This window comes from Schistocerca gregaria, chromosome 4, assembly GCF_023897955.1.
Source record: "Schistocerca gregaria isolate iqSchGreg1 chromosome 4, iqSchGreg1.2, whole genome shotgun sequence".
NCBI lineage: Eukaryota > Metazoa > Arthropoda > Insecta > Orthoptera > Acrididae > Schistocerca > Schistocerca gregaria.
Window position 1 is genome coordinate 115,950,912 of NC_064923.1, and position 25,536 is coordinate 115,976,447.

Below are 25,536 nucleotides of genomic sequence, written 5' to 3' on the forward strand. Positions count from 1 at the left end.
TATGTTACAATAAGAATACTGCAAGGATCTGGTGTCGAAGACCGATTCAAACATGAAATTATTTCTTGTTCTAGACACATCGGGAGCAATTTATTAATTTTATCAAAATTTATGATGAGCTGTAAAGTACCGTCTCAGAATCTGCAGGTAATTTCTTCCTATTTTTTAACTTCTGTTCCCGTTTTTCCGCGTCATGATCGCAATTTCCAGCTTAGTTCTTGAAAATACATTTCAGTTTTCGACCGAACTTAGTAAACACGCCCATATAGAGCTTATTATACAAAAAGAAACATTAAGGGCTCTATTTCGGCATTTGCAGAAATGCTGGAGAAACTGCAACCGTGCGTTCTGAAACTTTCAATGCTTTCCAACAACTGTTTCTATGAGACCGAAATTTCTCGCGACGAGATCCTTCACTAAAACATTCTCGTTTACTTGCCGCGTGAAGTGTGTGTAAAATCTCGAGCATCAGATGAAATCCACCGTCGTCTTCGTCAGGAAGACGCGGCTGCTGGTACTGTGACCATTTATAGGCCATAGACGGCGCACGTCATCATTACGTCATGCGCCACTGCTCTCGTAGGATCGTAAACAGTTCTGCGCGTCGAGAGTTTGTTTCCACGCACCTTTACGACTATAGCCGCTGTGCCGGCTAAAGCCAGTCTCTTAATATTCTAATTTCTCCTGCTTACTTTAATAACAGAATCCCAGTATGAAGGAGCGTGAGACAAGATTTTAGTTTCGTCAAACATAATTCTGTGTTTTACAGATTGTGTTCAACAACTGCTGATTTCTCAAGTAACACGATATTTAATGTTCGGTCGATAAGGGAATGGACGGACGGGTCCATGTAATTGCCTCCGCACACACAAGAAATCTTTTGAATTCTAGGGACGCAGACGGAGACTGTCCTTAACCGGACGTAGGGCAAGACTCATGTTCCGAAAATCTAACAAGATAAAGGAGATGCTGATCGAAGTTTTACCCAGATTTGACGAGGCAAGTCAAGAATGTTTTAAACAAAGTATTTAATGGTGAAAGTCGCCGACTCGGTGAGCATAGAACAAAAGCCGCGAATGTGTTGGTACTAAATCGTCAGCACCGGCTGTATAATGCGAGTCTTGTGTTCAAACACATCGTTTCAGTGACTAGCGAATCACAGGTAATTCCTCACAATCGCAGCACAGACAGGAAAGCAGACACGAAAGATTCACTTTACAGTTACCCGCAAAGCTTTTTCGAGCGTTCCTTCACAGCCGCAACCAACATTCGGACACGCATGACTACCGCACCATTGCAGATGATTCGGCTGGTTGTGCACTGCGGATATTGCGCAGAGTCCCGTGAAATGCGATGTCACGCAGTGGTGATTGATTAAGTCGCGCGAGGAAATGGGCGCCCTATGCGCTGCTTCGAAACGACATCGAAGCGAATAATAGGCAGGAAAGAGAAGACACGCATGTCTGTCATTGCAGCAACAACGCGGCTCAAGACGTGCGGCTTTTGCTGTAACTAAAAGGGGCCGAATGCAGCAGAGTGCGCCGTCGTAACGTGGCATGGCAAGCTGCAGCGTTTCGCACAGCTTTTGCCGCTCTGCAGCGTCGTTCTCAGGCGTGGTGTCTATCAAATGAAACAGAAACAACAGCATGGCCCCGGTCATAGATGGTACATACGGAGATGTCTCCTCTGTAGGAATCAACATGGATCCCGCAAAGATTGTATGAACTCTAGTTCGCTCTGTTTGTTGACGTGGACACTTTGCGCTGATATTGACGAGGTGTTCCGTTACTTTCGAAAGACGTTCGGTTCAGACACAGCGTCACCTAATGAGCAAAGTACGAGTGAACGGAATATCAGACCGGCTTTGTAATTCGCTTGATGAGCTCCTAGCGAACAAAGCACAGCATGCCATTCTTAACGGAGATAAAACTTCAGACGTAAAATTAACTCGCAGCTTTACATCCGCCAGAACCTCGTCTCCTACCTTCCGCTGCAGAGTGAAATTCTCATTCTGGAAATATAAGACCTGTATTTAGAAGGTGTTTTGAATACTAACGGTTTTTTGACAGCCTGTGAGGCACGGTATGCGTAGTGTTTTTGTTCACGCCCTGTAGGTATGTATTTATGTTTGTGCGTACGTTCAACATTTCCTCCTAAATTATTCGATATATCATTTGCTATCTGGAAGGTAGCACTGTGCGGACGAGAACAGCCTGCCTCTCAAATGGACAGGAAGAAAAGCGCAACGCACAGCGTGCGAATAACCAGACAACGTTCATCCAGTGTTTCAGAATGAACGCACTTAACGACTTGCTACGGACTTTATACGTAATTTCAAGCCTGTATTAAACTTTTTCTTCTACAGACTCCATAAAATGATGAAAGGAAAAACATTTAACGCTTACTACGTTTTCGGCGTTTTTTCGATGTCCATACAGTAAAACTTTCGCATCACGCATGACGTTTTAATCTATTACTTCTTATCGCAAATTCTTTTCACAGCAGATTTCACATAGTGTACACATATACCACACAATGTGCCTACAAAATCCTATCACTGTAAGACACATAGCGTATGAGATACGACGTCACGGACACTGACATGCGTGAAATACCAGACTATACTCACCCTGCGCTCGACACTTAGCCGCTTCAACGAACTTGAAACATAATTCCAAATTTTTCGTACACTTTTTCTCACTTACATGTTTAACGTCAAATGTTTAAGACATTAACTCATTTGTAAAGGAGTAAGAAGTTTTACGATGTATTATAAAGAGGAGTTCGAGTATGAAGATGGTTTATTCACTACTCAGTATCTGGAAAGGAAAGCAGCACTGTGGGGTTAGGAACGACCTACATGTCACATGGGTAGAAATGAAAAGGAAGCGGTGGTATTGAAGTACAACTCAGCAGCACCTCGAGCAATTTTAGCCACATGTGTTAGGTACGTGAATTATTATATTCATAATTCACTACTACTAGGAATAAGGAGCGTGGATGAGAAGTGGGGACGTAAAAATGTCCGACACCGACTGGTTGGTATTTACTTGACTTTGAATACTTTTAAAAGAATGATGTGCAATTTTCTCCCATTTCTTCTGTTTAGTGTGTCAACCAGATCTCGAGAATGACACCTTGCAGCGAGCCAGTAAATTTGTCAACGTGTTTCGTGGCCTAAGATCAGGCCACACGTACGAACATCACAGATAAATTTAACATCTTCTCTTAAGTTATATGGCGTAAAACATCAGTGCCAGATATATGTATGTGCGGTAGGTATGCGAGTATGTCACATACGGATATGTTAGCCCTGTTAAGCCCTCGATCGATTTCAACCGAACTTGCTACATGCTTTACTTACTATCTGGAAAGAAATACTGTGTAGGTAAAAACTAACAACGTCCCATCGGGTTGGGGGTGATAACAGGATCATAGACAGATAGAGGGAGGGATGAACTAGTAAATGATGGGAATAAATAAATGTCCGAGCAACATCGAGTTTCTCAGCTAAGAATAGAAACAAATTATTAATAAACTACTTATCTTAATAATAGTAATGTGAACCACAACCTGCAGTAGCACCTAGAGTGCAGGTCATTTAAAAACTGCAACTAATAAATAAATAAATAAATAAACAATAAAAATCCACTGTAGAGAGATTTCATGAGGAATAACTCCGGTTGTGGAAAAAGGAACAACCTCTCCAAATGGAGCAGCTGAAGCTATCGCCGGCGTGTACTGTCGAGCGAAGCTAATAGTTTCAGAGCCGTGATGGTCTGCGGCTACACCTACCGCAACGCAGCTCCGTCGACTGCGCCAGCTCCCGGTTCAAACTTATCGCGGCCGTTGGCTGTTTGCGGAACGCACGAGGCTGGCCTATCACGGCGCGTATGCGTTCCAACTGTTCGCCGGCAACTCTCGTCGGCCGAATCTCCCACTACAGATAGTAATTACGCGACACCTCATAGCTCGTTTTACATGTCGCTGGAACGAGTTAACAATCGATTGGACCTATTTACCGCCTGATTTGCCTGACGTACAAACTGGTGTAAAGGAGTGTAGGTGTGAGGACAGTAAACATTTAAAAACTACTTGAACGCAACCTAACACCTGTCAAAGTACATCGAGCCCGCTAAACCTCTGCCGATCATCCTGTAAGACTGCGGTGGCACCATGATAAACGCTGACTTCATCCTGATAGATTTTACGCCAGCTTTCAAACTTGTTCAAGGCAGGACCAAATCTACACTGAGTTCTCATTTAAATAATGTCTGCGCAAGTTATGAGAGCGCTTTTTTATTTATTTAATCGTATAGTGATTTTCTACAATATTTAGTTAATATAAGGCAAACGATTTTATACAATATACATATGATATAAGACAAGATTAAACCTTAAAGTCCGTGTTTTTCAACCAGTTAATTAAGCTGGGTGTGAGAGTGAAGAAGTCAACGGGAATTCCAGGGTATAAATGAAATAGACAGCATTGGACTAAAAGTTCAATTGTCTGCTCTTCTTGATTACATTCACACATTGGTGAACTGATCCAGCCCCATTTGTACCTGAAGTAGCTACAACAACCATGTCCAGTCCTTAACCTGTTGAGGCCGCACCAAAGGCTACTCGGTAGGTCAAAACCTTTTTGTTTCTCTGTGGAATCGAGGAGATGGGCTCTTTTCCCAATGTTTTTGTTGACCATTCATGCTTCCAGCTTTCATTTAGATCAAAAACTTAACACTGATGTTGTCAACATTCAAGAAACCCATACCAAAAATGAGCAAGATCTTCAGCGCGGTTAAGAGCGCTGACAATAAATAAAATATCCCTATAGTCTGAATATTGTCCGCAAGGATTACATGTCAAGGAGTTCTTCCAAGTATTTTCTTCCTTTTATTGGTACATTTTATCGATGTATTCACTAAGATATAAGGAAATTAATTCACACATCATTTTTTCGTGTCCCATTCGGTTCATGCAATGATGACAAAATATTTCACAGATATATTTACAGCCAAATTACTACGATCTTTTGACAGATATGGCTAATCTTAAAAATCATCTTAGAATAAAACAATTATGAATTACACGCAGCCGAGTGGTTCAAGGCGCTACAGTCTGGAACCGCGTGGCCGCTACGGTCGCAGGTTCGAATCCTGCCTCGGGCATGGATGTGTGTGATGTCCTTAGGTTAGTTAGATTTAAGTAGTTCTAGGTTCTAGGGGACTGATGACCTCAGAAGTTAAGTCCCATAGTGCTCAGAGCCATTTGAATTTTACCTATGGAACGAACGAAAGGTTTCTTCTGCGAATAACTGGAAACGTTCGAGACTTATGCTTCGCCTCTGATGTCAGTAACACTGACACATTGTCTAAAATTTAGTTAAAATAATTTCTACATGTATGCAGTTCCCATCATTTTCTTGGTAACGGACCAGCAACTTAAGATTTGAAAATTACCTATTCAAAACATCTGTGACACTTGTGTGTATTTTATAATGGTGACTAGTTTCGAGCGTAGCCATCCATTTTTAAATCACAGCTGCTCTGGAGTGCGTATCGAAGAAAAACCTCACCTACGTATTAACATAACACTATCTTACAACAGATACGGTGGTAATCATAATACAGAGTGATATTTTGAACAGGCGCAGCAGTACTGACTGCCTGTACTACAAAAAAAAAATCACAACAGGTGTCGCTAGTTTCCTGTAGGAAACCATTTCTTTTCGCACCATCAACTGTGAAGGATTTTTAAAATTAACGTACGTTAATTCTTAAAAAGAAGGAAACAGCAACCAGCCACTATTAATACTGCTATTTATTTACGTAAATTGCACCGTTACCGTGCAGTCATCAGACTGCTGTTCACGTGATTTTCGAGATTCACTTTACATTATCGTCCGTTTTCGATTTTTATTATTCCACTGTGGCGACGTATTTTTGATGTGTTGTTGCCCTACGGTAGAAAACAGTGTCAGAAGCGCCCTATGCGAAAATAACTAACCTCCAAACGATGAAATACAGCGTAAACCATAACCATAACCACTTAACCTCACGTGTTATATACGCTGTATTTCAACGATAATGTAAAGTGTATCCTGAAAATCATGTGAATAGCCGTCTGATGATGGACTTGCCAGTTAGAAACCGGTAATGGCGCTATTTACCTAAATAAATAGCACTATTAATAGTGGCTGGTTGCTGTGTTCGTCTTTGTATCACATAATTTCAAAATTGACCTGTGCTGTTAACGCTCGTTTATAATTTACACAGAACTGAAAGACACAGTCAAGTCGAGACATCGGCCAGTGAGTCAGAATGAAATCGATAATAATTACAAGAAGAGAATAGAAGCTTTCGAAATGTGGTGCTACAGAAGAATGTTGAAGATTAGATGGGTAGATGACATAACTAATGACAAGGTATTGAATAGAATTGGGGAGAATAAGAGTTTGTGGCACAACTTGACTAGAAGAAGGGATCAGTTGGTAGGACATGCTCTGAGGCATCAAGGGACCACCAATTTAGTACTGGAGGGTAGCGTGGAGGGTAAAAATCGTAGAGCGAGACCAAGAGATGAGTACACTAAGCAGATTCAAAAGGAGGTAGGCTGCAGTAGGTACTGGGAGATGAAGACGCTTGCACAGGATATAGTAGCATGGAGAGCTGCATCAAACCAGTCTCAGGACTGAAGACCACAACAACAACAACAACAACAACAACAACAACAACTTGCTGTCATTGGTGCATCACGTATCGCAGAAGTAGGCGCAGTTTTAGCTATCCATAACTGACAAAGTTGCTACGAAATTAGACTTTCCAAATACTGACTCGCACAGCGGTGGTAGCGTGCGACAGTGATAACAGAGTACAGAGGCCTGTGTGGCTTATCGCGAGCTGCAGGCATCTGGCAGCAGAGAAGCAGCTGTAGAAGCGAAGCGCCCGTTCGCTGCCGCTCCTGCTGCTCCGTGGGCGAAGAAAGGAAAGGCGTGTGACGTCACTGCCAGGGAGCGCGGCGCGCTGCGGCGGGAAACGAGGTTACGGTACACGAGTAGAGTGGATTCGCCGTTGGCCGCGGCACCTGCGCCTGCGCGCCAGCTCCTTCCTGCACATCCCCGCCTCGCTAGAGTCGCCGAAACTCCTTAACGTAGTTGTCCTAGTAGCAACACACGGACAGTCTCACCCAGCTCCAAAAAGGGCGTCACGAATTTCCTGTCCACTGTGCGCATATTTTATTTTTTTTATGTCAGTCTCGTGGGACGGCGAGGGTGACATGTAGTGTCAACAAGTGGTCTGTTCTCCTCGAAAAGCACCGAATTTGTCCCTAGATTTGACTTACTCGTGCAACGAATGAACATTAATAAAGAGTCACGTAGAAGTCAGTTTTGTTTCATTCTATGCAGCAGCTCAGAAAATGAGGGTACGTAACATTGAAGGTGGTAGTTAGTGGACGTGCTACAGCCGATTGCCAGATCGACTTACCAGTCCTAATTTCCGGTCTTGTTTTCTGTGGTGTCACCGCCAGACACCACATTTGCTAGGTGGTAGCCTTTAAATCGGCCGGGGTCCGTTAGTATACGTCGGACCCGCGTGTCGCCACTACCAGTGATTGCAGACCGAGCGCCGCCACACGGCAGGTCTAGAGGGACTCCCTAGCACTCGCCCCAGTTGTACAGCCGACTTTGCTAGCGATGGTTCACTGACTACATACGCTCTCATTTGCAGAGACGACAGTTTAGCATAGTCTTTAGCCACGTCATTTGCTACAACCTAGCAAGGCGCCATATTCAGTTACTATATGTCTTCTGAACAGATAATATTGTGAATCATGTACCGTCAAAAGCGACGTTCATCATTAATGGATTAAAGTTAAGTATCAAACCAGCTACGTCCACTTTCTGAATTGTAATTCCTTGTCATGTTCCAGACCTCGCGTCAGTATAGTTCTTCCTTCCTCACGCCAGCCCGAGTGAGTTACAACGCGTGCATTTCGGCCTCCTCTAGTAACACGGTGTCGCCTCTTCTGCCAACACAACATTTTCGAGGTGATGTTTCACTATCGTCAGGCAGTACTGAACCTACGACTTATCTTAGAGCCGGCCGGTGTGGCCTAGCGGTTCTAGGCGTTTCAGTCTGGAACCGTCGCAGATTCCAATACTGCCCCGGGCATGGGTGTGTGTGGTGTCCTTAGGTTAGACAGGTTTAAGTAGTTCTAAGTTCTAGGGCACTGAAGACCTTAGATGTTATGTCCCATAGTGCTCAGAGCCATTTGAACTTATCTTAGAAGCTAGATTAAGAAAAGGCAAACCTACGTTTCAAGCATTTGTAGACTTAGAGAAAGCTTTTGACAATGTCGACTGGAATACTCTCTTTCAAATTCTAAAGGTGGCAGGGGTAAACTACAGGGAGCGAAAGGCTATTTACAATTTGTACGGAAACCAGATGGCGGTTATAAAAGTCGAGGGACATGAAAGGGAAGCAGTTGTTGGGAAGGGAGTAAGACAGGGTTGCTTGCTCTTCAGATTTCGGGGACCCAGCATTGCACGTCAGGTGAATGTGGCAATGCTGCGTGATTACACCGTGCACAGCATCCCCATTTGAAGATTATTTGTTCTACACCACTGCAACGTATTACGACGTTGTTTCTTATCTGCCAAAGTAGCTGATAGTGACGTAGTGGTTAAAACAATAATCTCGCATTCTGACGAAGCAGGTTGGGGAAGGGTAAGGCGTCAATTTTCTCTCCGCTCATCCTGATTTCCGTCGTTTCTTTAAATTACCTCGGTTGAAGTTTGGTTACTTCGTTAAAATTATCAATGCCGTCGTTAACCAACAGCTTCAATGAAAATCTCTGACGATAATCAACGGTTGAATTTGCCTTTAAGCATTAATAAACTGCACGTTGAACTTAAAGGACACCGACTATTCAAGACACTTGATAAATTTTCCACGATTTAATGCCCGGACACATCGGGAAGTCGCGCAGTGTTAAGATTTTGACAGCTGTTTCCGCCGAATTTCCATGGTGAAAATTTCCGTGATCGTCTGTAATGTTAGAAAGAACCTCTTACTATAGTGATAGGTTGCGATGCTTCTGCTGAAGTTCGCGAATTTTCCTGGATATTGTCCCTGCTCGGTATACTATTATGCAACAGCTGACAATTTTTAATGAAACGCCACTTCGATGTCAGTTTCAATTATTACTTTTTTTCCAACACGGCCTCATAGGATGGCTGCACACGTGGCAGCGAACAGAGGACTTTGGTCGTCGCAAACAGCACTGTCAAACATGGGCTGGGAAGCCGTTGATAAACTGCGTGGAAAAACAGATGCCCATAATGAGGCAGGACACTCCCTCATCCTTAACTGTTTAAATACGTATTATAATATAGTCTTTACCTGTATGTATGTATGTATGTATTGTACCAATACTGAACACACTACGCGAAAAATTATGCGAAGCAAACAACACTCAGTAATGAATGTACATGACCTCCTCTAGCACTACAAAGATGACGAGACTTGTACATACATTTGTAGACGTTATGCAGCCAAACAAGAACAAAACTACAGATGGGCTCCTTCATATGACCAACTCTAAATTGTCACTGACCTTTTAGACATGTTCCTCTGGTACGTTACTGCACCTACTCTGGCAATAGGCGACGGCTGAGTTCTACCTCTTCTCTAATTATTCGGCTGTCTCCTTTCTTTTTCGAAATATTCACCTCGTGCGGCATTTAATCAAACCTGTGACGCTCACTGACGAAGAACTCTTAACAGCGATTAGCCTGGCAGGCAAGCTGAGTAATGAAATGCTGCCGACACCATCTGCCCATACCCAAACACGACTTAATTTGATTACTTTGTATTTTCCTTGCACAAATGCCACTGTGTCGACAGAGCGGTTTTGAGCATTGCTAAAGTACGCGTCCATAATGGTCTTCTGACATCATCATACCGCTCGTCGACATGTCAGGTATTTGCGTCGGTTGGAGGGGTGCACACAAGGAAACATTTTTACGTGGGACGAGAGAAAGGCAGCAGCAGCGCACCTGTAAGTAGGCGGCTTTTCTTAGCGCGAATATTTCCTTTCTTTTTTTGTCCGCCTCTGCACGGTTTGAGGTCCCGCCGACAGGGCGCTCATAGGAGCCGGACCGTGAAGGCTGCGCGCGATCCGCCGGCCGCGGAACATCGGTAATTTGGCAGCCGGCGGGCCGGGGGAACGTTTGGGTAGCCGGGCGGCGACGGTGGGTGGGAAGAGAGCCACTTCTCTCTTATGTGGGCGCCTACAACTCATCACTTAAATTATACGCCAGTGTCGTGTAATTACGTGACATAAGAGACGACTTCCCTCATAAGCGCGCTACAAGTAGGTCGCGCTCATGTCTTCCGCATATGTAGTGACAAAATCCCATCGGATGCGACCAGAAAAGCTGTAAAGTATTTCAACGAAGCAACTGTTTGTAGTCCTCAGGTAGTTTCCGTCACATACCAAAAGTGGTCGTAGCCATCTATAGGAAGTGTCCCGCGATTCATATTTCTACAAAATAACATTTTCCGTCAGTATATCGTTCCTTTACTATCTAAAATAACCGGAATCTGATAGTGTCTGAGAAGAAAAGTGGTACTCCCACTTTTAGGGACTATAGAAAAGGAATTTAAGATACAAATAACTAAGATGTCTGTATTAAACGTAATTACAATATTTCATTTTACATTTCATCAAATGAAGCACGAATTATTGCACATTCAACGAAACACAAAACCTTTCATTTCTCAGAAGTGGGAAAAGTTGAGTTACACCACTTTGCTCTCAGCAGCTCATATTAAAACCGCTTTTAAACGTTTCTTTATAATAAAATTGTTGTCAGTCTCATAAATCGTGTGTAATGTTTTTTGTTTGGTTATATAGCATTTCTAAATTCGTTAGAACGTGCAGACAGGATTAATTCGCCTACGACATTTTTATGTTCTTCAAATTTCTTTTAAATTTTAGTATAAATCGGCAGTTTATGAGTTTGCCTTTGTCATATGACAGTAAAACTGATAGCGTTTCCGTTTAAGCTGGTAACTCCGTAATTAAAAGAAATACTTCGTACATTGTTTGTACCATAAATAGAAAAAAATGTAAACTTCCTGCCAGATTAAAACCGTGTGCCCGACCGAGGCTCGAACTCGGGACCTTTGCCTTTCACGGGCAAGTGCTCTACCAACTGAGCTACGCAAGCATCACTCACGCCCTCTCCCCTCAGCTTTACTTCTGCCAGTACCTCGTCTCCTACCTTCCATACTTTACAGAAGCTCTCCTGCGATTCTTGCAGAAGTAGCACTCCTGAAAGAAAAGATATTGAGGAGACATGGCTTAGCCACAGTCTGGAGGATGTGGTAGAGCACATGCCCGCGAAAGGCAAAGGTCCCGAGTTCGAGTCTCGGTCCGGCACACAGTTTTAATGGTTCAAATGGCTCTGACCACTATGGGACTCAACTTCCGAGGTCATTAGTCCCCAAGAACTTAGAACTAGTTAAACCTAACTAACCTAAGGACATCACACACATCCATGCCCGAGGCAGGATTCGAACCTACGACCGTAGTGGTCTCGCGGTTCCAGACTGCATCGCCTAGAACCGCACGGCCACTTCGGCCGGCTGTTTTATTCTGCCAGGAAGTTTCATATCAGCGCACTCTCCGAAGCATAGTGAAAATATCATTCTAGAAAAAATGTAGTTCTTTAATACTGTAAGGACAGTATTCGAACTAAAGAGAAGTATTTTTTTTTCCTTTAAAAATTCTGAAGATGTGTGTCATTGCCCGAAACCGGTCGTTTTGAGATAATGCAACAGCGACCGCAGAAAGAACTTAAAGTGCATTTTCTATTTTCTCTTGAGTTGCTGTAGTGTGTCGGGAAAATCATTTCTTGTGGTTCGTGTCTGTTGAGGCAAGAAACACCCTCTGAAAATTTTCACCATGGAAATTCGGCGGAAACAGCTGTCAAAATCTTAACACTGCGCGACTTCCCGATGTGTCCGGGCATTAAATCGTGGAAAATTTATCAAGTGTCTCGAATAGTCGGTGTCCTTTAAGTTCAACGTGCAGTTTATTAATGCTTAAAGGCAAATTCAACCGTTGATTATCGTCCGAGATTTTCACTGAAGCTGTTGGTTAACAAATTAATCGACCCTGGGAACACCTTTGGCGATGCTGTTGCCCTTATACAATGGAAACCATGGCAAAAAAGCGACTTCATCTTGCAGAGTTTCTATCTGGAGAAAGAGCAAATATGTGTCAATATTTTACTCTGGTGCCACCCAATTGTAAAATAACCATGAATATTTTATAGACAACTCACGCTAATTATATTTACAGAATAAGAAATGCACGAAGTACTTTACTTTCAAATGCGCAAGCTAGTCAGAGTTCTGCTTATTATTACTCAGAGAACAAGACGAAAAACAAGAGATTAGATTACCGTTAGTTGAAGGTTTTAGCGGAAAAATTATTGGCATTTCGTGTACAATTTCGCAGTGAGCATATCGGACACAATATTGGCGCTACTTCGCCTTTTGGAGTACGTCAATTCATTAAAAAGCTTGTTTCTGTAAATTTCCTAACCCAAAACAGCTGGTGAAGAGTAAAGTACTGCATGACTTTTGTTGCGATGTCTAGGGTAAACAGTGCTTCAAGTCGCGCATATGTATGTAATGCCACACAAGGCAAGCTCCCTGAGTTATCTGCCGTGATATAATCTCCCGTGACGAGAAGAAACTGCTGTTCGGGTCTTGTGGCGAGTGATGTCGAAAGCATGTAGAGTGGCGCGCAGGCGGGCGGCTGTGTTTGTCGACCGAGCGGCGCTGCGCGTGGGTCGCTCAGGCGACCAACCACGAGCCACCAGCTGAGCGCCGGACAAAGAACCGAACGAAGCGGCGCGTGCGCGCTGGAGACTTCAATGCGCGGTTGGGACAGCGCCCGGGCCCTCGCAGGTAGCGAAAACAACCTGGCGCAGCTCTCTGCCGACCCAACCTGTGGCGGTACACCTGAGCTCTCTGGCAGCCTCAAAATGCAAGTGAGCTGCGGGGAAAGAGAAGAAAAGGCTCGGTTAATTCATCCACTTTAAGTACCCTGGTTCCTGTCGCTACTGACACCAGGACGCGTGTTTCCAGAGAAATTATTCGCCCAGGAAATTTAATCGCTGTAGAAAGAAATTCTGTAGAAAGAAAAAAATCAAATTTTTAAAAAAGTGACTGCTGTTTCTCATCCTGCGGGTCTGCACGTCTTCTTTGGATGGGTATTGGGAGCCATTAAGCCGGTTCCCTAAATGCGCAATAGTTAACGTCTTTCACTTTTCCTTTACACTACTTTTCTTCTATACGTATACTTAGTCTTAAATGTGCTGTCAATTGTTTTGGATGCTGTATACTCAGTAACGTGACGAAACACAGACCAGAGTAGCCGTTAGATTTTACAGGAAAATTACATATTCCACTGAACAGATCTAAATTTTGAACGACAGTTCTAAATCAGCCGTGAAACTGTGTTTTGCTATTTCAATACACTGTTGCACTGATTTGTCCTCTTGCCATTTAGAATTAAGTTTTCTCTGTAAGTTATATTGAGGGGGGGGGGGGGGGGTTGTCCAGGACATGAAAAAGGGGAGAAAGTGGTAGTTACCTGCTGCCACATAGCTTCTTGTCCACACTACTTAAATATCAAACTCTATTATTATTTAGAGGCAGTTAACTTTCGTACATGCGTCCAAATTTTACACAGAACGGCAGCTGGGATAACTGCACGAAAATAATTGTCTCTCACCACATAAATTTATCTGAACAATACTGCCAAAAAAATTTTGTATCTTGGTGTACATGAGTAACATACTGTATCTACATTTATTCGTAGGAGCGTCTATGCCATGTTTAGTGTTAATACGTATGCAAATCATTGCACAAATAGCCAAAGAAAGGAGCAGTTTTTTTTTTTTTTTTTTAAATCAGAAGTCCTCAGGTGTAGGCCCATAGGAGGAAGGACTGGAAGAGTACACTTTGTAACGGAAGCGTAGTTCCGACCAAACGTATCCAGATCAGAAACACGCGGCTATTGTGGACGGAGGAGAAAATAAATCTTAAGGGCCTGGCAACCTGTACGTCTTTGTACATGTGTGCTGCATGTTGATGTAACCATATAGTGGACGCTAAGAATGTTGTGATCCAAAGCGTAGCACTGATCGATGATGGTAATCGTTGCTGACACAGTTGCTACATGGACCCGAAGAAACAATCAGATAAAAAGTTTGCTTCTTGATTCACTACTGTTTATCCTTATTGTTCCTCACATGATTCGACGTCTATTCCGTTGCTAAGGTTAATAAGCCGGTTAATAATGGTCACTCATGTGCAGTTATCATTAACGACAACAGTGTGAAGTAGCACTTGATGCCTTAGTCAGATCAGCTTAATTTCCTAAATACTTAAGCAGTTACGATCAGAATAGCATTAGGGCTCAGCTTTTCTAAAGGAAGGGTTTAGTGCGATCAGCGGTATCATCGTTTAGAGTGTTTAATTTTTTTAAATTTTAAAGCGACCAGTGCGCCACAATGTTCAACAATCTTAAGTGTGAAATTCTATGTAGAAAGAAATAAGAGGTAAAGTGTAACTATATAGGTTGAACAGCGGTGATTTGTTCGGCGATTCTACGAATAATTGTGTGCTGAGTGTTTATATAAGTTGGAAGAACTAATTCCTACAGTATTCTGCAAAAAGCAGTATGTTTAAATTAAATTGCCGTTTCTGGTATACTCAGTATCAGATGTTTCTAACTGCCATTTTATTTACTTGAGAAACATTCTGTACGTACATAACAATGCAGTCAACACTAATGTCTAAGTAAAAATAAACAATGCTGCTGCCTCGTCAGATTATATGCTCTCCTTTTATTGTGTGTCGCACGACGCAAGCAAACTGTATACTCTATCTCTATCTCTCTCTGATCTCTTAAAACCATGGACTACACAGAGCAAAGCCGTAAGTGCACCAGCTAGCCGGGTATTTATGTTGGCTAGAAGCATTTTCTCCCATCAAGAACATGGTGCCGTTAGCGCAGCCTTGTACCCAACTGCATTCCGCCGCAGGTCCGACCTCCGACATTAAACAAGCACTGTCGACGGGGCCTTTGCTGAGAGCAGCCGGCATTACACATAATCGAATAACGACTGAAATTCGTAACTGCCTCTCAGCTAAATTATGATTTGTGACATCACATAAATAATAATAATTTAGAATTCTTGGTCGCGGAGAATCGTTTTTCTTCGCTGCAGAGACATATTTTTGGCAATAAACTTAGTAGTTAATGTCTTTGGCATTACGAAAGTTTTCATTATTAACATCCTTTGACAATTTTGACATTTTTTTCATTTGGATGGATCGCAACGACATTCTTAGCGGAAAACTACACGTTGTGGGCAGTCTATAGTCAAACTTGAGAATAATTTTTATGTGGTGAGATAGTGTACACGCTGCACACATTACCGCAGGACATTTTCTTAAAACATTCTGTACAGCACATACCGTCTGTACCCACCATACCCGTAAAGTTTATAGTGATTAAGCAAGTAAATAAAAACAAACATTGGGTGGTGTCTGGGTTCTATTCCCCGTACGCTCATACTGATATAAATTTTTACGTGGTTCCCATAGTAATATAGTTATGTTGGCTACTCGGAAATTTATTCTTGTGGCCATACCATCGGTCTGCACCAGTGTTTATTGAAGTAAAGTAAGTGATGATTTCACAGCGCCATTCCTAGCTGTAGTGTCGGTTGCAGACTGTACTGCAATCTCAAACAGTATGACATTCCTGGAGAAGAAGATCTCCAACGAACCAGCGTGGTTTCAAGAAACACTCATACAAAACACAGTATGACATTCCTGGAGAAGAAGATCTCCAACGAACCAGCGTGGTTTCAAGAAACACTCATACAAAACACGACTCCCTTGCAATATCTTGTGTATCTTAGATGCCGCTGAACATGCAGGTTCAGTGTAACATTTCTGAAAGTTGCTTAATACCACTATATCGTTCACTGATAACCAAGATACGGTAATACGAGCGCCTTCTAACACGTTTAATTGAACGAAGTAAGTTTGTCTGTTGGACACAAAATAACTGTCTATTCTGGCCCTTATTAACCCTAGAATACTAAAGGGAGGATGTTACTAAACTATCTTAAATTTCACCACATATTTTTTTCAAAGGATGTTATAATTTGTAGCTTATGCACTGGTTAATTACAGTTGTGAGGTCTCCATTGAAACATCGCGTACAAAGTAAGTACAAAATGTCCTATTTTATACCCTGTTTTGACAGTACCAGATCGGCGGGAACCGCAAATTAGCACCAACTGCTGCCGTAAATTTTACGAGGGTTTGGTAATCTAGGGTTAAAAATTAACCCTCAGAAAGCCTGGACTGCACAGTACGCTGCCGTGTATATTCCACAGCGAATATGCAACAGAGTCGAAAGTAGTCTCGCCGAAAGCCCTCGAAGGCAGCTCAGCTTAATCGCCGATATTCTCAGTATACATCAACGATTTTTCAGTTAGTAACAAGGTGCATTGCCGACAGCTGTTTTGCACTGTGGATAAAAAGAAAAACCAACGCTCACAACAAAAAGAAGTGAATCGTATCCGAGCGGTTCTAGGCGCTTCAGTCCGGAATAGCGCGACTGATACGGTCGCAGGTTCGAATCCTGCCTCGGGCATGGATGTGTGTGATGTCCTTAGGTTAGTTAGGTTTAAGTAGTTCTATGTCTAGGGGACTGATGACATCAGATGTTAAGATCCATAGTTCTTAGAGCGATTTGAACCGTTTTGAAAAACGTATGGAACCGGATGCAACGTTTAATGTCTTAAGTCGATACAGCGATTCGATATAAAATGTACTGAGCACACGACATAGATAGTCGGAACTCGTCTCCCAACTGCTTCTCCTATTCCATCTTCTTCAGCTATCATAACAGCAGACCAGTTTCTGTACAAGTTGTTGACAAGCTTTGCCCCCTTTGTCACTGACTACAAACGAATGTATTCAGTCAACATTGTCAAAGGCCTTTTCTAGATCTACAGATCCCATTAACGTGGCTCTGTCCGGATAAGATTCTACAATGCGCACTGAGACGTACATTTCGTAATTTTTCCCTTCACTCCATACACGAATGGGATAGGACAGGCTGTGAATAATAATTTTACTTACTAGCCCCTAATATGCACTGTACAGTGAACTGCGGAGTGTATGCGAAGATTCAAAACTCATTTTAGTTGGCAGAATCGAGAGAAGGTAGGGTTGCACCCGATTGTGTGTCCTGAAGTTCAAGCGAAGACCGCGAAACGTGTTCTGGTAAAAGAAACAAAATTTCTTTGACTGACAGGTCATATTCGTTCATCGCAGTTGCAGCGATAAACATGTTTATGCGGCACGTGCCAGAGCCGAAGTGGGTATGACACAGTGGGAGGACAGAGGCGGCGGTGGGTAGCAGCTTCCGCGCGGGCAGAGCAGGCGTGTAGTGTAGTGTAGGCTGGCAACGTGGCGGGAACCGTGCCAGGCAAGGCAACACCAACACTGCCTTCACTTCTTCCATTTCCAACTGATCCTTGTAGGTGGCAACCACATATACTTGTTCCTTCTGTCGTATTATAAAACAATAATGTTACACTGTCTCCGGGGCAAGACTTCGCTGTGTTTGTGAGTATTCATCTAGAGGTCATGTTTTCTTTATGAAATCTCACGATTTCTGAGCTCGTTTGTTTTAACGATGGGTACGTTTTTAAATATTCTACCTCGATCAAAACAACTTTTCGTTCTTCATCTATACAGGTTTCCTAACACCATCTTTAGTGGTTTTCTATTTGCTTTACATCTTTTTTTCTCTATGTCTCCGTCTGTTGTAGTACAGCTGGTATTTCAATACAGAGGTAGTGCAGGATACTGACTTCGATATCAACGACAACATGTACTGATAAGATTCGTATTTTTGATAAACGCTTTTGTAAATGAGGGTTCCAAAATGGTTCAAATGGCTCTGAGCACTATGGGACTTAACACCTTAGCTCATCAGTCCCCTAGAACTTAGAGCTACTTAAACCTAACGAACCGAAGGACATCACACACATCCATGCCCGAGGCAGGATTCGAACCCCCGCGACTGTAGCGGTCGCGTGGTTCCAGACTGAAGCGCCTAGAACCGTTCGGCCACAGGGCCGGCCATGACAGTTCCAACTAAACTGTATTCTCAACTAATATTTACTTATTGCCTGACTGGAAAATAAAAGGAAACAAGTTCTTTAAAACACTATTTCAGGGGTATTCTCAGAGAAGCAGGACAGTGACAGGCATTTGTGTGTGCCAGATAAGAGGAATGTTTATACGGAGTGTTTGACGGACAATCACCATGCGTATACTTTGTGGGGAATTGTAGAAGACTGAGCAGGCAGTATCGAGTATACATTTAAGGGAAAGAATGCACGATAAGCTACAACAATTCTTCTGGAACGCATACTGCAGATTTTCTTAATGAAACGAGAAGACCCGCCTATATTATTTCGCCTGATCGTATTAAATTAGTTTAATAACTACAGATGCAACTTCTATTTAAATTATTGTCTGACTGGAAGGTCATCAGTTATTAAGCTAGTGCCGTTACGATTTTGTAAAGAAATTACCGCGCGACTGCTACGGTCGCATGTTCGAATCCTGCCTCGGGCATCGGCTTATGTAAAGTCCTTAGGTTAGTTAGGTTTAAGTAGTTCTAAGTTCTAGGGGCGTGATGACCTCAGATGTTTAGTGCTCAGAGCCGTTTGAACGGTTCTGAAAGAAATTAAGCATGATGAGTCACGTTATAACACCGGGCCTGTGTGTTTAAATTCTCTGCTCTGCTCTTAAGAAGAGTGCAAAAATTCGAAGTCTAAGCAAAGGTCGGTGCGGCAGTTCTCTTCCGATCAGGCAACCTGCAGCTTCGTGTAAGAACTCTTGCACCTCTATTTGTCTGACGAACAATTAACGGTATTAATACATCTTTTTTATTATATGATCGCAATAATACGGAATACGCCGGCGTACACTGTGTGAAATCAAAATAGTCCGACCTAGTCGGGAGCAAGAGAAATACCTTGAACCGTAACATAAGAAATACTGTTCAATACTGAAAGTGTATAGGAGGTGCGCTTGTCTACGTGTCGCAATCAGAACAACAAAACAGAGCGACAGAAAAGGTGGTGGGGATCAGCGAAAGCGTTGTTCGCGATCGTCGGCTGGCGAGCAGCAGTAGCGGAATGCCGACCGCTGTTTGCTTACCTGAGCGCCGGCGCGGCTACTGCGACATTGGCCACGTTTGAAGTTCAGTACAGTTTCACCGAGAGGTTGGGAAGTTCGTTCTGGAAGGTGTAGGGGAGCAGTAATGCAAATTTCCGAAGCAAGCGTACCGTCTGGGAATGAGAAAAGCGGTAAACAGCTGGCTCGCTTCGAGGAGAGTACTCCACCGCTACAGTCACTTTCACACGAAACGTTTGAGGCGAACCTCTCACACAAACACGAGTGTCACGGTACGTTTAATGCCAGATGGCTCCACGGCAGCAGGGAGTGGCTAGTATCGGACGGTGTGCAGTTCCTTTGTCGCACGTGGCGCGTGTCCTGACGCAGACGCAGACGCACACGCAGCACGCACCGCCCGCACGCTCGCATGCCCGGCCGTGAGCTCGGCGCAGACTGCCGGCGCAGGTAAGACCGGACACCGGGCGGGCCACTCAAGGTGCGCCAGCGCCTCGGGCGGCTCAGGTAAATACGCCGGAGCAGGGGGGGAACTGGAGGCAGCGCGCGCCGCGCCGCGCCGGCCACTGCCGCTCGCTCCCGCCCCTGCGCCGCTGGACGCCCCGTTTGTTTACATCTGACCGCCCAACTGCGCACGCCGAGCGAGCCGGACAGCCGGCGGCCGAGGAAGGAAGCTCGGCGATTTGCAGCACGTCGACGCCGGGGTCACTACTGAGGGACCGCGAGCTGGGATTTGGAAACGATACGCGGAAAAATCGCCCACGCCCTTCCAAAGGTACCATCCCGACATTTGTCTTAAAGAACGCTCACAATAGACAGAAGGCAATGTCACAGTCCATTGCAGGTGTGTTCACATTAGATGCTACCTAACGTCATTTCGTTTACATCTTCATCTACATTTATACTCCGCAAGCCACCCAACGGTGTGTGGCGGAGGGCACTTTACGTGCCACTGTCATTACCTCCCTTTCCTGACCCAGTCGCGTATGTTTCGCGGGAAGAACGACTGTCGGAAAGCCCCCGGTGCGCGCTCGAATCTCTCTAATTTTACATTCGTGATCTCCTATGGAGGTAAAAGTAGGGGGAAGCAATATATTCGATACCTCATCCAGAAACGCACCCTCTCGAAGCCTGGCCAGCAAGCTACACCGCGATGCAGAGCGCCTCTCTTGCAGAGTCTGCCACTTGAGTTCGCTAACCATCTCCGTAACGCTATCGCGGTTACCAAATAACCCTGTGACGAAACGCGCCGCTCTTCTTTGGATCTTCTCTATCTCCTCCGTCAACCCGACCTGGTGCGGATCCCACACTGATGAGTAATACTTAAGTATAGGGCCAACGAGTGTTTTGTAAGCCACCTCCTTTGTTGATGGACTACATTTTCTAAGGACTCTCACAATGAACCTCAACCTGGTACCCGCCCTACCAACAATTAATTTTATATGATCATTCCACTTCAAATCATTCCGCACGCATACTCCCAGATATTTCACAGAAGTAACTGCTACCAGTGTTTGTTCCGCTACCACATAATCATACAATAAAGGATCCATCTTTCTATGTATTCACAATACGTTACATTTGTCTATGTTAAGGGTCAGTTGCCACTCCCTGCACCAAGTGCCTATCCGCTGCAGATCTTGGTGCATTTCGCTACAATTTTCTAATGCTGAAACTTCTCTGTATACTACAGCATCATCCGCGAAAATCAAGGATTCTGCGAATGACGGACCAGCAGCAGACAAACTCTAAGGTTTCACTGTTGTAAGGTAATGCTGTTCTTGGAAGTACAGTGCGATGAGCACCATTACATTGAATTGCAGAGCTAATAAAAATACCGAATAACGCTAACGGTGGCTCGTAGACTAGCCGCAATTACAAGGTATTTACGTCGTAAACGAACTGTATAGACTTACCGCGAATTGCAAGGAATGTGGAGAGTGAAAAATCAAATCCCATAATATGAAGCAATCATAATGCTGTTCCGTAAACTGTCGTACAACCACAGAGCAGCCCTTATATAACGCTCATTTCTAACTAACTGATCTAAGTAATTGGTCTTACAATGGCCCATGCTTACACTAAGTCATCAGATGAGAATATGACGCAATGGATAATGTCACCAATTAGGAAGAAGAGTCCTTTGGGAGCAAGCGAATTTGAGTCACATAGTTCCTTTGATGGGGCTTGATCTACATGCTGATGGGACACGGATCTTGTCTAAATTATCTCCATAGATTCAATATAAGAAGCAACGACAGAAGCGCTTGTGGAGAAGTAAGAACACCTGAACATGTACTGTTGGAATGTCTCGAACGAAAGTTCTAATTGATGTGTTTATTTTGGGACAAAGACTTGCGGCCGAAAGCTTATGCGTTTAATAGCCTTTTTGTCGCGCTGTCTGCAACTCAACATCTCCGCTTGGTGAGTAGCAGTGTATCGTTATAATATTGTCATTATTCCGATCTGGATTTTCCATTGTTTTATTCTTTTTAAGTAGTTAACTAGCAATGGGTCTCGGGACTGTACAGATATCTTTTCTAAAATAAGGAAACAATTTATTAATGTACCACGGAACAATAATAATAATAACTGTAAACACGGCCCGCTGTTGCCTCAAGGATGCAGCTCACATGCAGAAACATCAACTATTAAACATGTGCGTGAAATCTTATGGGACTTTACTGCTAAGGTCATCAGTCCCTAAGCTTACACACTACTTAACCTAAACTATCCTAAGGACAAACACACACACACACCCATGCCCAAGGGAGGACTCGAACCTCCGCCGGGACCAGCCGCACAGTCCATGACTGCAGTGCCCTAGACCGCTCGCCTTATTCCACGCGGCAGCAATTATTAAATAAATACGAAAATGAAGACAGGATAGGAAAGACCACTTACCAAGCACGTTTGAGGTAACAGAAGTAGCTGAAAGCCTACGGTGGTATGGGTGTATCGTGCCCTGTGAATGCAGCTGTATAACTAGAACATTGCCGGCATCTGTGACCGAGCGGCTCTAGTCGTTCAGTTCGGAACCGCGCGACTGTTACGGTCGCAGGTTCGAATCCTGCCTGGGGCATGGATGTGTGTGATGTCAGGTTTAAGTAGTTCTAAGTTCTAAGGGACTGATGACCTCAGATATTAAGTCCCACAGTGCTCAGAGTCATTTGAACCATTTGAACTAGAACACTACTCGACACAAAAGAGCCCTTAAGAGGCCCTGGACTCCCTCTGCGTACGTGGACTAGGATGCTGAAGAACGGTTTGAAAACGATGTGACTGCACCCTGAAACGACGAAATACGTTCAAAATGGCGAAACAGGACTAGAAGAGCAGGACACAAGAGACAAGCGACTGAAGAAGAAGAAGATGCTGATGATGACGATAAATGACGAGAAGAATAATGTTTACGTTACGATGCAGCATTAGCTCTGAGCATTGTCAACAGAATAGCACTATGGTGGGAGGACTGAGCACGGAAAGGACCGTGGCTTAAGATGACAAAGGTGAAAGTACCGAAGGAAAACAGCATTAGTGACTGACTCAATAACTGTTTTATTTTTCCAGAATGAGATTTTCACTCTGCAGCGGAGTGTGCGCTGATATGAAACTTCCTGGCAGATTAAAACTGTGTGCCCGACCGAGACTCGAACTCGGGACCTTTGCCTTTCGCGGGCAAGTACTCTACCAACTGAGCTACCGAAGCACAACTCACGCCCGGTACTCACAGCTTTACTTCTGCCAGTACCTCGTCTCCTACCTGTTTTATTTTTATTCATCCCTCATAACGCCGTCCTTTACGGTCGAAACATTCGTGCCGAAGGAATGATGACACTGAGACGGTTGGAAATAGAAACGAGGTGGTGGTAAGCGGAGTGCAGCGCGGCCGTAAGTGGGCCAGCGGTAGCTGGGAGGGGTGCAGAGGTGTGCAGGGCCGGAAGGCGGCCCCTAATTGCCGGAAGTGCCGCTTGCAGCCCGCTGAGGCACGCAGCCGGCAGCCGGTAGCAGGACGGGCAGGGGCACTCTGTCAGCATGTCGCGTGGCCAGGGGTAGGGCAGTAGCAGCAGCGGCGCCAGCTCACCTTCCTTACCAACGTCATACTGTACCGACACCAAGCACTACGAAAACCTCTACTTCTTTCTGACTCCCTCCTCGGACACCTAGGCGCCACGAGACGATTTCCATTCTCTCTCATTCGTTCTTTTTTTTCCCTGCAATATTTGTTCATCTTCTCCCCGTGTCTTTTTATTTCCTTTCTTCAGACAATTTTCAAACTTACTCTCTTACTCCGCCTACCTTGGAATGAGTTTAAATTTAATTTTCCTTTAATTTACGTCTTTGGTCACAATCCTTTTTTGTATAACAGATTACCGGTTTCGGTCTCTAATGACCCATCATCAGATCTGCAGCAAAAATGGGGAAAATATAAATACACTCGCAAACCGTGTACTGCTTAAGAACAATACATAGAGCATATTGAAAAGTAGTACTGACAAAATTTACATTTGTGCGCTTTAAATATGAAGAGGCATACCTGCTTCATAAAAACTAAGTCCTGATGTACTGCAGCCATAGTGACATCGTCAAATGTTAAATACGGAATCAGCACCAGCAACGTCAAATACATATAAATCACATCACATGCACGAGTCACGTTGTCAATAGCACTACTGTTTAAAACAAACTGTCGTACAGTAGCCACAAGATGTTTGTGTTGTAAGATCACCGGATGTCGCTAATGTCGGCATACACTAGTTTTCAATACTTAATTGAAACAGCGAAAATAAAAGGGGGATGCAATAGTTAAAGTCTGTAATAAGCTTATAAAGTATGGAAGATGTTACCTTTACAAGCTTTTTGATCACCTGGTACAACTCTGTGATGTTCACATAAAACGATTTCTTCATTCAGGAGCGTGCTACACGTTACTTATACATAAACGACACACCTAACGTGGCTAATTACTTTAAGTTTTAATAGCTCTTCAGTGGCTAATTACTTTAAGTTTCAATAGCTCTACAATGTATCTGCCGTACAGCTACTAACGGTCTACAAGTGTCCATCAGACACGCTTGTAAAAATCTGAGGAGACATTTTTGTGAGATCGAAACCGTTACCAAGTACGTATAAATAAATCTATAGCACAAAATTGCCACTGGTAACTGGTTTAAAATTAAATATGTTTCTCAGTGTTCGGAATGACCTTCTCCTATTTCTAAAAGCTCTACCAAGTCCTGGACCATGGCGTCGTTTCGAAGAACCCCAAATAGGGACTAGGAGTTTCACAGGCCGCCGTGACAGCAAGAATTCCTCTGACAAGAATTCTCGAGGTAACGCGATATGAGGCTCCAGCTACTTCATCCACATTCTTTGAGATGCTCTGACTGACCGCCAGAATAGCTGCTAAAATGTACGCGTATTTCGGTAAAATCGAATTCATCACAGTCTACGATCAGGTGCACACAAATATTTTCTTCAGTTCTTGAGAAATGTCTTGTGAATATTCACGCCAACACCTGTGAACATTTTATGAAAATTAGCGATCCTGATTTAATAAAAAAACAACTGTAGTAGTAATGCCAAGCACTCATCTGAACTCAAACAGTGTTACTATTGTCTGCAAATCACCCAGTAAGCTACAGAGACAGGACTGAAATATGCAACAAACGTAAGTGTTATATATATATATATATATATATATATATATATATATATATATATATATATATATATATATATATATATAACGTTTGCGGAACACGAATTCTTCAGCTGTTTTAACAACGTAAAGCACAATATATAGCAGTCTGTGGCTCATGCAGCATGGAAAGGTTGTGCTGTGGAAGGCAAAAGCGTTTGCAGCTGGGGCTTTACCGAAAGTGTGCCTCGCGTGTGACCCGGCTGACCCAACGACACCGCCAGGTACGATTGTAGTGCGCCTGGGAACGTCGTGATTGGACCATAAAACAATCGAAACCAGTTGTTTGGTGAGCTATATCACGTTTCCTGTTACATCACGGCGCTTGTCGTTTCATGTCAAAATACGACCAGATGCGTCCCTTCCAATCTGATTTTTGTCCCAGCAGACATAGATTGTTTGTATAAGGGGAAAAAATCATTACGGAGCTACCAAATTTTATTTATTTTCATACTGATTTCAGAGCGTTACCATTTCATTTTAAAAGCATCTTTGAAAATTGGCATACTGTTATCCGAT

The 25,536-nt window shown here is 43.6% G+C and overlaps 1 protein-coding gene across 4 annotated transcripts in view; it reads right to left on the minus strand.

Annotated features, from left to right (window-relative positions):
• LOC126268110 (epidermal growth factor receptor) overlaps positions 1–25,536 on the minus strand; it is a 706,996-nt gene that overhangs the window by 212,190 nt on the left and 469,270 nt on the right. Inside the window, exon 1 of one of the 4 annotated variants that reach the window (XM_049973623.1) lies at positions 19,344–19,799. The exons of 2 other annotated variants lie outside the window; for them this stretch is intronic. The gene's annotated coding sequence lies outside the window, so the exon portion shown is untranslated. Of the gene's footprint in view, positions 1–19,343; positions 19,800–25,536 lie in introns of those variants that run through there. One more of the 4 variants, XM_049973625.1, reaches the window with a different exon arrangement.